We start from the raw sequence: 13,351 nt of genomic DNA, 5'->3' as shown, positions 1-13,351 counted from the left end.
TGATGGGATTGTGTTCTTGTATTATCTTGGAAAGGCACCCATTTCTAGAGTTACGTAATTCACCTTGCTCAATGCTGAGTAAAATCTCAGGTCGGTAATTGTGACAAAGGTTTGAAGGGATACAGCAGCAGCAAATGAGTTCACCGTCTGGGATATGTTGTAAAAGGGTCTCAAAGGGTTAACGCTGAGTATAGTAAGCGTCACTCAATACCACAATGTCATAGACTCAGGCAGGAGATCAACTGTGGTCTCCCTCAATCTCAGTAACATATCTGTCAGGCCAATGCAACTGCTGCCTAGTTGATTCCATGCAACAAACAACTCCTTATTTAAGGCAATGGGGTTCTTCTTGCATGAGTTGTTCCTCTGCCACTCTCAGGTTCTGTAGATCCCTACCAAGAAAGAGGATGATGGCAGTAAATTTACCAGTTCTCTCTGATGCTATGATGAGCAATGGTGAGGATCCATTTACAGCAAGTGACAGTAATGTGGACTCCCTTTAACTGCAGCAGGCAGAACACTGGTATCTGTGGAGATCTGAAGATTCCTCGGATAGACCTTAAAGTTGCTCAAGCATACAGTCAGCAACTGAAAGAGGAGAACACTCAAGAACCATGTAGAAGGGATCCTCATAGCAAGATTCTATCATGCTGAGTCTACACGCTGCTAAAATGCATTTAAGACCCGCTAAGTGAGTGTGAGCTAGGACCCCATGTAGTTCAAGCCCTAGACACACCTAGACAGTTACAGATTGCATCGTGCGTTGATAGTGATTGGACAGGAGGTTGCATGAGTAAAGTTGAAATCCCTGGTGGACAAGGGAAAATTGTTTTTCAAAGTGGCGCATTTTCCAGAATGGGAAAGCTAAAAGCAAGCAATGAACTTAAAGCTCAGATTGTGTCACACTGCCATAGAGAGTGGTCACACTGAGACACAACTACAAGTAAGGAACATTGAATTGTTTCTGTGGCTCTCAATTGGAGATAACAGAACGGGGAATGTCACAAAGCCACAAATTAAAGCAGTAAAGGGGCAAATTAGAAGCCTAAGCAGACAAAAAAAAAACATTAAGAGACCATTGAGATCACAAAAAAATGAGGGAGAACCCATTATCACAGTTTATTTAAAACAAGACAACGTAGGACTAATCCAGGATTAAAACCATGTAGCAAGAGGATAAGAATGAGTGCAAGATATAAAATTAAGTATCTATTTCAAACACATTTCAGTTTGAGTAGCTAGATCAGATGGACAGAGAAATGTAATACAGCTGAATCTGAGAGAACGGCCATAAGAAGGGAGGTGAGACAGTGTGCCAGATGAGACATTGTGTTGGTACTTCACCAGCTCACACCACACTACCAGCTTTGTGTGATGTCACTTCCACCAGTGTGTCCCAGAACATGTCCATCTGAGCTGGCATAACATTCATCCATATATCATCTTGATAAAACACCTGCATTGAGTCTAAGCTTGAAATTCAGAAACAAAGAAGCTGCAAAGGTTTTGTGAACACTGTCTAATTGATCAGAGAACTGCAGCCAGTAACAAAATTTGCATTTTGCTTACTTCATTGAGCCTTGGCCAGATAATGGAGATTAGCTTAGTGCCAAGTATGTTGGCAAGGAAAAGGCTCGCCTGACCTCTCGATTCTATTTTATACTTTAGGGAGGTGATCATTTTGGATCTGTGCTAGTTCACATTGTGTGAACGCGAACTCCATGTTTTCCTTAACTTGTCACTTTGAAGATTGCAGTGAGACAAAAATGTACTTAGAATCCCATTGGTGTGGAAGCAGGCCATTCAGCCCATTGAGTCCACACCAACACTCTGAAGAGCATCCCATCCCCTACCCTAAACACTATGGGCAAATTAGCATGGTCAATCCACCTAATCTGTACATCTCTGCACTGTGGGAGGAAACTGGAGCACTGAGGAAACCCACACAGACATGGGGAGAATGTGCAAACTCCACACAGACAGTAACCTGAGGCTAGAATTGAACCCGGCTCCCTGCTACTGTGAGGCAGTAGTGCTAACCACTGAGTCACCATGCTGCCCATTGCCTGACACTGGTCCAATTAATGTTAGCCATTGGAAGGTTCACTGTGATAATTAAGAATCAGGCTCATTCGACAGGCAAACACGCTGCCAGCCAACCAACGCCAAGTCTTGCTCAACACAACTAGTATCGCAGTTATAAGAGGACAGAACAGAGATAGGGCACAAGATAAATAAATGCAAGACAGATAATTACAATATCCCCAACATAGCAGATCAGTTTAGGCCAAGGGCCAGCAATCTTCACCAGCCTTAAATGAAATTGGAATACAAATCTCTCCTTGGAGGTACTGAATGATATTGGAGAGAGAAGGGGTCAGAGGACATGGTTGTTCATTTGAATGAACAGCTTGTGCCAGATTAAGATACCACAGTCTTTTCCCCAGCAAACCACATCAAGTTACTTCAATGACTGACACTTGAGCATTTCCAAGTGAGGAGAGGACTGAGAAGTTGGGAGTTGGATATTGTTTTCACACCATTGAATAATAAAAAGCAAATCCATCGAGAAGTTTCCAAGACAGGTTGAACCTAGAATGTATCATTCACAAGTTTTACTGTTTCTTTTCCTTCTAGTATATTGGGTTGACCTTTCATCTCTCATGTCCTCAGGACATTATTTTGAATTATAATTATGAATTCATCGACAAATGTAAAAAGCAGTTTGTGCACAGCATAAAAGACAAATGGCCAGATCAGCTTTGTTTTTAATGCTGGTTGTGGGGTGGGTATTGCCCTGGAAAGAATTGCAGGCAAGTTAAATTGATCACAGGCAATTGTTAATTCTCACATGACAAACTTTATTCAGCCAGGACTTGGGATACAGGTCCAGGATGACAAATGAGGCTGGGATTGATTAAAAACACCATCTTGTGTCAGACATCAGTGAACTCCTTTACCAACACTACCACCTACAGCCAGCCTGAGGGACTACAATAACACTCTCATCAACTGTGAAATGTCTCATTGCCAGTTTATTCTGACAATCTTTCTGATCCTTGAAGCACGTCCCGACAAAAAAAAACTTTGATCTCACTTTCACCAGTTGACTTGAATTCTATTAATTAGAGGTTGGCTGTTATTGAAGAGTAAGTTGTTTTGTTTTGTAAAATATGGTGCAACTTAAAACTCCTTCTCACTCACTATTAAAAAATCCAACATCGCATCATCAACAACAACTTGCCATCAAAGACTCAAGGGCACATACTTCAAACAGATAGGAACATCAAAACGTTGCTGTTATCTTGTTAAATAATACAACAAGCAATGCCTATTTAATCAATCTTGTCACTGTTCATTATTAACGATCATTTCAGGTCAGGTACTGTTCACTGCTCTTGTGTTAAACAAACTATGTTCATCAAGAGAGCCCTGACCTAGGCCAGTGGTAGAAGACTCTGCCCTTGGCTTCTCCTAGTGGAAGTGGCTATCCTTGGTTTGATCTGTTTTAGTGATAGATCAACCTGCCCCTTTCAATGTGGGCATAAGAAACTATTTTCTGCATTAGTCAGAAGCTGTGACCCAAGACCTCAAAATTGCATTGATAACCAAATAATGTACCTGCCAGAGGAGATACATCAAGGCTTCCTCCAACCTTTTATGTCAGATCTGATCTTTTTTTGGTCATTACTGAGGAGAGTATTAAAGACTAAAATTTATTTTCTAGGACCAGTATTTGAGTGTTTAGCGTAAGTGGCGTGTACAGTACTTTCCACAGGGAGCCAGCATAGAATCACTGAGCTGAATGACCTTTATCTCTACCATCACAACTCTGTGACCTTGAGTCATTGTAAACTCAAAGTGGGAGGGAAGACTGGAGATCCTGATTTGGGAATTAGTTGGATAAAAACATGGAATTCAGCTCTCATCCCAGCCTTTCAACGATGCACAAACATGCTGGCTAATATGCAAAGAACAAGAAAAGGGAGAACATGGTAACTTGAAAATGAAGACAATTAAATCAACTCCACATCACATTTTCAAGAAAGCTGTACATCAGTTACCTGAATTGTGTTCACCTAACACAGACATTTAACTCTCTGTCAAGGGAAAGATTCTGTCTCTGCCCCTCAAAATTTTGAAGAACTCAAATCATGCCACCCCTTCAGCTTCTATGTTCCCAGGAAAACAACCCCAATCTCTCCTCGTAGCCACAATTCCCTAGCCCTGGCAACGTTGTAGTAAATCGTTTCTCTGCACTCTCTCCAGAGTAATTATGTAATTACGTATTCCTGTAATATGGTGGCCAAAACTGCACACAATATTCGGGCTGTGACCTCATAGTCTTATACAGTTTCATCATTACATCCCCTATATTTGTATTCTATACTTCTGTCAATGAAAGAGAACATTTCATATGCCTTCTTTACAACTTTATCTATTTGTTCTGCTACCTTTAGGGACCTGTGCAACTTGCACATTAAGATCTCTCACTTCACCTACCCTTCTCAGTATATTCCCATTTATTGTATATTCCCTTCTACTGTTTGACCTCCCTAAATGCACACTTATCAGAGTTGAACTCCATCTGCCACTTTCCTACCCATTCCACCAACCCATCTATATCATTTTGGACCTTAGAGCTATCCTCTATATGGCCAATTTTTGTGTTGTTTGCAGATTTCTCAATTGTACCCCCCCCCACCATGTTCAAGTCATTAGATGTGTAAAACAGGCAGTAAAAGGTCCCAATGCTAAACCCTGTGGAAAGCCACTTGAAACAGCTTTCCATGTGTAAGGGCAGCCATTGATAATTACTCTTTGTTTCCTGTTACTAAAGCCAACTTTGGTTTCAATTCAACATATTACCCTGTATCCCACGAGTTTTTACTTTTCTGACCAGTATGCCATGCAGGATTTTGTCAATGCCTTACTAAAATCCATGTAGATACCATCCACTACACTACCCTCATCGATCCTCAAAGCAGTTAGTCAAATTTGTAACACATGACTTTCCCTTAAGAAAGCCATGCTGACTATCTGACTAGTCCATGCCTTTTCTAAGGCACAGTTTATCCAATCTATCAGGATTGATTCTAACAATTTGCTCACCGCTAATTGGCCTAAATTGTTTGTCATTTCTTTTATACCCTTTTTAAACAGTGGAACCACATTAGTATTCCTCAACTTCCTCACCTATATCTAGTAGAAGATTGGAAAATAATCCTCAATGCCTCTGATATTTCTTCTCTGACCTCCTTCAAAATCCTAGGGAAGGATCCATCCAGCTCTGGCAACTTTTCCACTTTTGAAGTATTCCAAATCCTCAAACACTTCCCCTCTCAATATGATTATTTTGTACAATATTTCACACTTCTCTTGGCTTACTACATCCACATCATCCTTTTCCTTTTGAATACAGAAACAAAAACCATTTAAAATTCTTCCCATATCCTCTGCATCTTCACACAAGTTCCCTTCTTCATCTCTAATAAGTCCCAACTTTTCCTTAACTATCCTTGTGCTCTTTATATACTGGTAAAACATTTTTTGGATTTCCTCTATCTTGCTTACTAATATTTTTTCATGAACCGATTTCCTTGTTTTTCCTTTTACAAACTTGATCCATGTACTATCTGTAGTGTTGAGTTTTTTGACACAATAACAAGCTTTTTTGTGTTTAATCTTCTTTTGTACTTTCCTATACAACCATGAGGGTCTAGATTTGGCAGTACCATTCATATTTTTGTAGGGACATGCCTGCTTTGTGCCTTAAGAATCTCACTTTTTAGCATTTCCCACTGGTTTATCGCTGATTTATCTTTTAGTAGACACGTCCAGTCAACCTCAGCCAAATCATTTCTCTCAGTTTTGTAAAATTTGCCTTCCCCCGTCCCCCAAAACAAGTTAAAAACTTGTACTTCGATTTATCTCTGTCCTTTTCCATAATGCTACTAAAATCTAACTGAATTGTGGTTACTATACCCGAAATGGTCGCCCATTGTCACCTCACCAACTTGCCCATATTCATTTCCCAAAACGAAATCCAGAATTGCATCTCCTCTCGTTGGGCGTTGTTACTTATTGTTAAAAGAAATTCTGGGCATAGTTCATGAATTTTTCACTTCAATGCCCCTAATATTGTTTGAAATTGGAATAGTTGATACTGGGATATTGGGATAGTTAAAGTCTCCTACGATTACTGCTCTCTTATTCCTACAGGCAGAAATCTGTCTGCATACATTCTTCTATCTCCCTCCCACTATCTGGGGGTCTGTAGTATACTCCTAGTAGTGTAACTGCCCCTTTTTTATTCCTAAACTCAACCCATAAAGCCTCATTTGTTAACCTGCTTAGTATATCATCACTTCTCACATCTATAGTTTATTCTTTAACCAATACTGCTACCCTGCCCCCTCCTTTTATTGTCACCCACTCTATCCTGCCCGAAAACTCTGTATCCAGGGATATTGAGCTGCCAAATATGCTCCTCCTTTAGCCAGGTTTCCATTACAGCAGTGGCATCTTGCTGCTGTAAGATGCCTGTGCCCTTAACTCATCAGCCTTGTTCGTAATAATCCTTGCACTGAAGTATAAACAATTCAACCCCATCAGTTTCCTTTGCTGGATGCTTTTTAATCCCCGTTTCTTTTGTCTTCCGAGTCACTGACTACATCACCAATTAATGTTCAACATGCCATTTCCTGATCTGAATTTGACCCATCTCAGCATACACTTTGGCTCCCGTTCTCGTCATACTCATTTAAAACCTCATCAATGGGACCAGCAAAAGTAAACCTCCCTGTCCCGACCCTGTGAAGACATTTGTCCCAGCTCTGCCCATGTGCAACCCGTCAGGCTTGTAGAGCCCCCACCTTCGCCAGAAACAGTCCCAATGCCTCAAGAATCTAAACCCATCCCTGCTACACCGTTTCCCCTGCCACACATTCTTCTGATCTATCCTCTTCTTCCTGCTCTGGCTAGCACGTGGCCACTGGGGGTAGTCCTGAGATCACTACATTTTAATTTGTCTCCTAACTTCCCAGATTCAGTTTTCAAATCCTCATCCCTTTGTTTACCTGTGACGTTGGAACCTTTGTATAGCTCCAACCACTGGCTATTGAGCCTCCTCCTGCCGAGTGTCCTGCAACTGCTCCATGACATCCTTGACCCTGGCAGTAGGGCAAGCAACATGCATCCTGCCTGTTCATGCCGCAGAAGTGTCTGTCAGAACCCCTTAATCCCGAACCCCTATCACTATAGCCCTGCCACTCATTTTCCTCCCCTCCTATGCAGCAGGGCCACCCTTAGTGCCATGAACCTGGTTGATGCTGCTTTCCCCTGAGAGTCCCCACCCCCAACCCCCAAACAGTATCCAAAATGATTTATCTGTTTGAGAGGAAGGGGGGTTGACCACAGGGGACTCCTGCACTTCCTTCCCTAGCCTTATTACTTTGTCTGATGGTCACCCATTCCCTTTCTGCCTATGTAATCCTCGCCAGTCAGCCCACCCACCCACAGGCTCTAGCTCCAGAAAACAGAGCTAGCCAGTAGCTGCAGATGGACGCACTTCCTGCACGCATAACCATCAGGGAAACTGGAAGTGTCCCTCATTTCCCACATTGTGCAAGAGGAGGCCTTGGGTCACCAGTCGTGACTTCTCTCTAGATTAGACTAGTTACTCTCTTTGGGAGAATTTAAGAAAGCTAGGGATCTTTCTTCGTTTAAAAACACTTCAAATCATAATTGAACGTGCCTACCTTTAATTAAGCTAAAAGATTTGCTTTAAAAACTGTAAGAAAATACTCTGCAGGTATCACTTGCCAATTGGCTGTTTCTGTAGAGATCATGTGACTTTCTGAATTTCCCAGACTGAGACTGGGCACCACATTCAGTCTTTCAGCTTCACCCACTCCCTGCTTTCACCCAACCCTGTTTAGCTAAACAGTACTGAGGGTCCCTCCTTTTTATAGGACCCCAAAAACAATGCTTCTGAATAGGATCAAATCTTTTTTATTTAACTTAGTTTTCCCAATCAATCTGTTCAGAGATGTTATTGCAACATCTCTGGAGCAGATGGGATTTGAATCCAAGCCTCAGAAACCATGGTGGAGGGATACTAGCACTGTGCCATAAGCGGACCCCTATACAGGCTGAAACAGTTGTTCAGTTAACCAGCTTTACCTGAATACCTGTTTCAGAAATATGATTAAAACTACATCCAAACAAAGCAGCTTTAGTAACTAGATTAAAGAACTAATTTAGCTTGAAGATTAGCCCTGAAATTAACTTTAATTATCACTTACCCCTTGAAACTCAGGGTGTTTTCACCCAATTCCAAAGTACTCTCATTTAGTCAAACAACGCTCACAGTCACTTCAAGATCATTTCTTGTTTTCATACTTATTCCATCTCACACTAACAAAGCTCCTCACCAACCTGACAGACAGTAAGAACTGCAGTAGCTGGAGTCAGAGATAACAAGGTGTGGAGCTGGAGGAACACAGCAGGCCAGGCAGCATCAGAGGAGCAGGAAAGTTGGCGTTTCGAGTCAGGATCCTCCTTCAGGGTCCCGACCTGAAACGTCAACTTTCCTGTTCCTCTGCCTGTTGTGTTCCTCCAGCTCCACACTATGTTATCTCTATCTCACCAACCTTTCCTTCCTAGGTTGCTACAAAAAATTGCATTTTATTTGAATACTTAGTTCCTGGACTTGATCTCCATGTGTCCACATCTGCATAATGGCTATAAGATCATAGCTTTTAACCTTTATTTGTGCTGGTAATTCATTTATTTTGTTTGAATAGTGTATGTATTCAAGTAATGAGTAATTAATTTTGCCCTTTTAATGTTTTTTTCTCCTGTGACAGTACTTGATTTTTGGCTCATTGGTCTAGGGGTATGATTCTTGCTTAGGGAACTGTGCAGTGTTAACATGCGAGAGGTCCCAGGTTCTACTCCTGCACGAGCCCAGGTTTCAGGTTGGCACGGTGTCTCAGTGGTTAGCACTGCTGCCTCACAGTGCCAGGGATCCAGGTTTGATCATGTCATTGGGCGACTGTCTGTGTGGAGTTTGCACATTCTCCATGTGTCTGCTCAGGTTTCCTCCCACAGTCCAAGGATGTGCAGGCTCGGTGGATTGGCAATGCTAAGTTGCCCAGAGTGTTTAGGGATATGTAGATTAGGTGGGTTATCGGGGAACGGGTCTGGGTGGGATGCTCTGTGTGGACTTGTTGGGTCAAAGGGCCTGTTTCCAACCTGTAGGGATTATATGAAATGTTTGTACGCTCTGTTCCTTCCTGGTCTACTCTGGGTATGCTTGTCTAAGTCGTTGCCCTGCAATGCTGCCATATCCTTTTGCTTCACAAGACTACAAAACCTATCTTCAGAACCCTCCCTCTACAGCCCTATTTATTTGAGCCCACAGGTCAGGTATTCCAGCATTGTTCAAGTGAAGCCCATCCCACTGGATCAGCTTCATCCTGTACCTCCCTCCTGTACTGGTGCCAGGGCCTTGTGATGTGTATGGAATTAAAGGAAGCCAATCCTCGATAATCATTGCACAACACTCCTCACACTTCAAGTTGGTATTAATTCAAGTTGGAATTTCGCAAGATGGAATTTCACGGGATGTCCACACTATGTGCATTTAAGAGTGTGTGAATTTTTAACGAGCTTAAACTTGATGTGGAAATCACCAAGATGCTTTTGTTTGGAATGAAAGCTTTTAGATTGAGGCAGAATAAACCTGGACTGTGAGCAACTTCCTCGGTTAGGTTCACTTCGGTTACTTAGAATAAAATGATATTTATTACAGCACAGGAGATGATCATTAAGGGGAGATGGAGCATCATGATAATGTTGCTGGTCTAGTAATCCAGGGGCCCACATTGATACCCCGGGGATACAAAATTCAAATCCCACTACAACAGCTGATGCAATATATATTCATATGATTTTAAGGTTTTTTTAACAGGGCATGCCAAGGCCTGTCTAACTTAAGTTTAAGTTTTATTTTAAAAGAGTAGAAGGTGATCATTCAGACCCAAGAATCAGTGTTGGTTTCTCGAAAGGCATATTCAATTAGCCGCACTCCCTGCTTTATTCCGGCACCACCATGACGCATTTCCTTCGCAAGTCTTTATCCCACTCCCTTTTGAAAATCACTCTTAAAATCAGTTTCCGCCTCCCTTTCAGGCAGACCGTCATAACTCGACAGAGAAAAAAATTCTCTTCCTTTCCCTCTTGCGCCTTTACCAATTATGTTAAACCTTTATTGTCGGGTTACTGACCCCCCTCCCTGTGAACACACAGGAGATGGAGACTGCTGGGGGTGGGGTTGGGTGGGGAAGGAAGCTGCAGGGGGCGGGGAGAATGCAGCTGATCGGGGAGGGGAAGGAGTCTGTGGGTGGGGAGGTGAAAGGTTCGGGTGGAGACAAGGAGTCTGTAGGGGATGGGGAGAGGGTGTTTGTGGGAGCTGGTGGAGACAGGGAAGTAGCGGGGCCAGGGGGTGTTGGGGTGAATGTGTCTGCGGAGGGGCTTAGGGTAAGGGGAGGCTGCAGCGGGAGGAGGGGGGGGGCAGGGGTGGATACCAGTTAATGGTTATTCATGGTTGATAATTAGTGGGCTATAAAATGGTCCAATAGTTAATCATTTATCAGATATTGATTAACTCTGTGGGTGCATTAATTTAAAACGGTGCAATATGTTACAAGTTATGAAGCAGATGTTACAGCAAAACAACTGGTTTAAATGTACGCAGGTTGAAAACTCAAACCAAACTAACTAGCAGCACTGTCATGTCATTACACTGTTATGTCACAGAGCACATTTGGCGAGGAGGCCTGGGTTCAAGTCCCATTTCCTCCAAAGGTGTGTCATAACGACACCTTGGAGTACAGGTTATAGAGTTATAGAGAGACAGAGCTTGGAAACAGACCCTTTGGTCCAACTCATCCGTGCCAACCAGATATCTTAAATTAATCTAATCCCCATTTACCAGCATTTGGCCCACATCTCTGTATGTAAAGCCATGCAGTTACCTTTTAAATGTTATAATTGTACCAGCCTTCACCTCTTCCTCTGGCAGCTCATTCCATACACGCACCACCCTCTGTGTGAAAAGGTTGTCCCTTAGGTCCCTTTTAAATCTTTCCCCTCTCACCTTAAACCTATGCCCTCTAGTTTTGGACTCCCCCACTCCATGGAAAAGACCTTGTCAATTTACCTTATCCATGCCCCTCATGATTTTATAAACCTCTATAAGGTCATCTCTCAGCCTCTGACATTCCAGGGAAAATAGCTCCTGTCTATTCAGCCTCTACCTATAGCTCAAACCCTCCAAGCCTGGCAACATCTTTGTAAATATTTTCTGAATCCTTTCAAGTTTCATAACATCCTTCCTATAGCAGAGAGACCAGAACTGCAAGCAATATTCCAATAGTGGCTGAACCAATGTCCTCTATAGCCCCAATATGAGCTCCCAACTCCTATACCCAATGCACTGACCAATAAAGGCAAGCATACTAAACGTCTTTTTTTCTATCCTATCTACCTGCGATTCCTCTTTCAAGGAACTATGAACTTGCACTCAAAGATCTCTTTGTTCAGCAACACTCCCCAGCACCTTACCATTAAGTGAATAAGTCCTGTCCTGATTTGCCTTTCCAAAATGTAGCACCTCACATTTATCTAAATTAAACTTCATCTGCCACTCCTTGGCCCAATGGCCCATCTGATCAAGATCCTGTTGTACTCTAAGGTTACCTGACATTCATAGTTCCTTGAAAGTAGAGTCGCAGGGAGACAGGGTAGTGAAGAAGGCGTTTGTACGCTTGCCTTTATTGGTCATTGCATTGAGTATAGGAGTTGGGAGGTCATGTTGAGACTGTATAGGACATTGGTTAGGTCATGTTTGGAATACTGAATTCAATTCTGTTCTCCCTGCTATAGGAAGGATTCTGTGAAACTTGAAAGGGTTCAGAAAATATTTACTAGGATGTTGCCAGGGTTGGAGAATTCAAGTTATAGGCAGAGGCTGAATAGACTGGGGCTATTTTTCCAGGAGCGTCGGAAGCTGAGGGGTGATCTTATGGAAGTTTATAAAATCATGAGGGGCATGGATAGATTAAATAGGCAAGGTCTTTTCCCCAGGGTGGGGGATTCAAAACCAGAGGGCATAGGTTTAAGGTGAGAGGGGGAAGCTTTAAAAGGGATGTAAGGGGCAGCTTTTTCATGCAGAGGATGGTGCGTGTGTGGAATGAACTGCCAGAGGCTGGTACAATTACAACATTTAAAAGGCATCTGGATAGCAACATGAATAGGAAGGGTTTAGCGGGATATGGGCCAAATGCTGGCAAATGGGACTAAATTTATTTAGGATATGTGGTCGGCATGGACAAATTGGACCAAAGGGTCTGATTCCATGCTGTACAGCTCTATGACTCTATCTCTGAATAGGTTCATTTGAAAATATTGACACACAGAACGCGGGATCCATTCAGGGAAATGCATTAAAGGCAAGGTACATACATCAACATGCAGCCATTAAGTTAGCTTTGCAGGGTAGTCACACATGACATATATTCTTATTGGTGTCACAATACAGCATCCGGCAATTTCTAACTGTGTTGATTAGTGTGATGCCAACAAGGGTCTGGAGATTGTCGACTTAGGTTCAATAAGAACATGCTCATGAGTCATTTGGCATAAAGCTGTTAGGAACAGCATCAGTTTGTGCTGTGGCCAAACCCAGGTTTAATGTGTGGAACAGCATGAATCTCCAACTGGACTGGAAAATTGTACATGTCATTCCGCCTTTTAAGAAGGGCAAAAGAGGGAAAACAGGGCATAACAGATCAGTTAGCCTAATATCTGTGGTGGAGAGACTGTTGGACTCTATAACTGAACAGCTCGCAAACTTTCAGTTAATCAGGGAGAGCCAGAATGAATCCATGACGGGTAGGTCATGCCTGACAGGCCTCATTGAATTTTTTTTGAAGAGGCGGCTAAAATAGTGAGCAGGGGAATGTCTATGGATATTGTCTTTGTGGGCTTCCGGAAGGTATTTGATATCTCCTACACAACAGACTGTTAACTCAGGTAGAAGCCACATTATTGACATGACTGGGAAATTCGTTGAGTGGCAGGCAACAGAAAATAAGGATAATGGGTACATCATCAAAATAGCAGGATGTGACCAGTGGTGTCCCACAAGAATCTGTGTTAGGGCCTCAATTATTCACATTATTTATTAATGACTTGGATAATGGCACAGAAAGTCATAGATCCAAATTTGCTGGTGACACAAAGTTAGGCAGCATCATAGACAGTGTACATGATAGCGTAAAAA

The sequence above is a fragment of the Rhincodon typus genome, chromosome 8 (assembly GCF_021869965.1).
Source record: "Rhincodon typus isolate 14 chromosome 8, sRhiTyp1.1, whole genome shotgun sequence".
Taxonomy (NCBI): domain Eukaryota; kingdom Metazoa; phylum Chordata; class Chondrichthyes; order Orectolobiformes; family Rhincodontidae; genus Rhincodon; species Rhincodon typus.
This window is presented reverse-complemented; position numbering follows the sequence as displayed.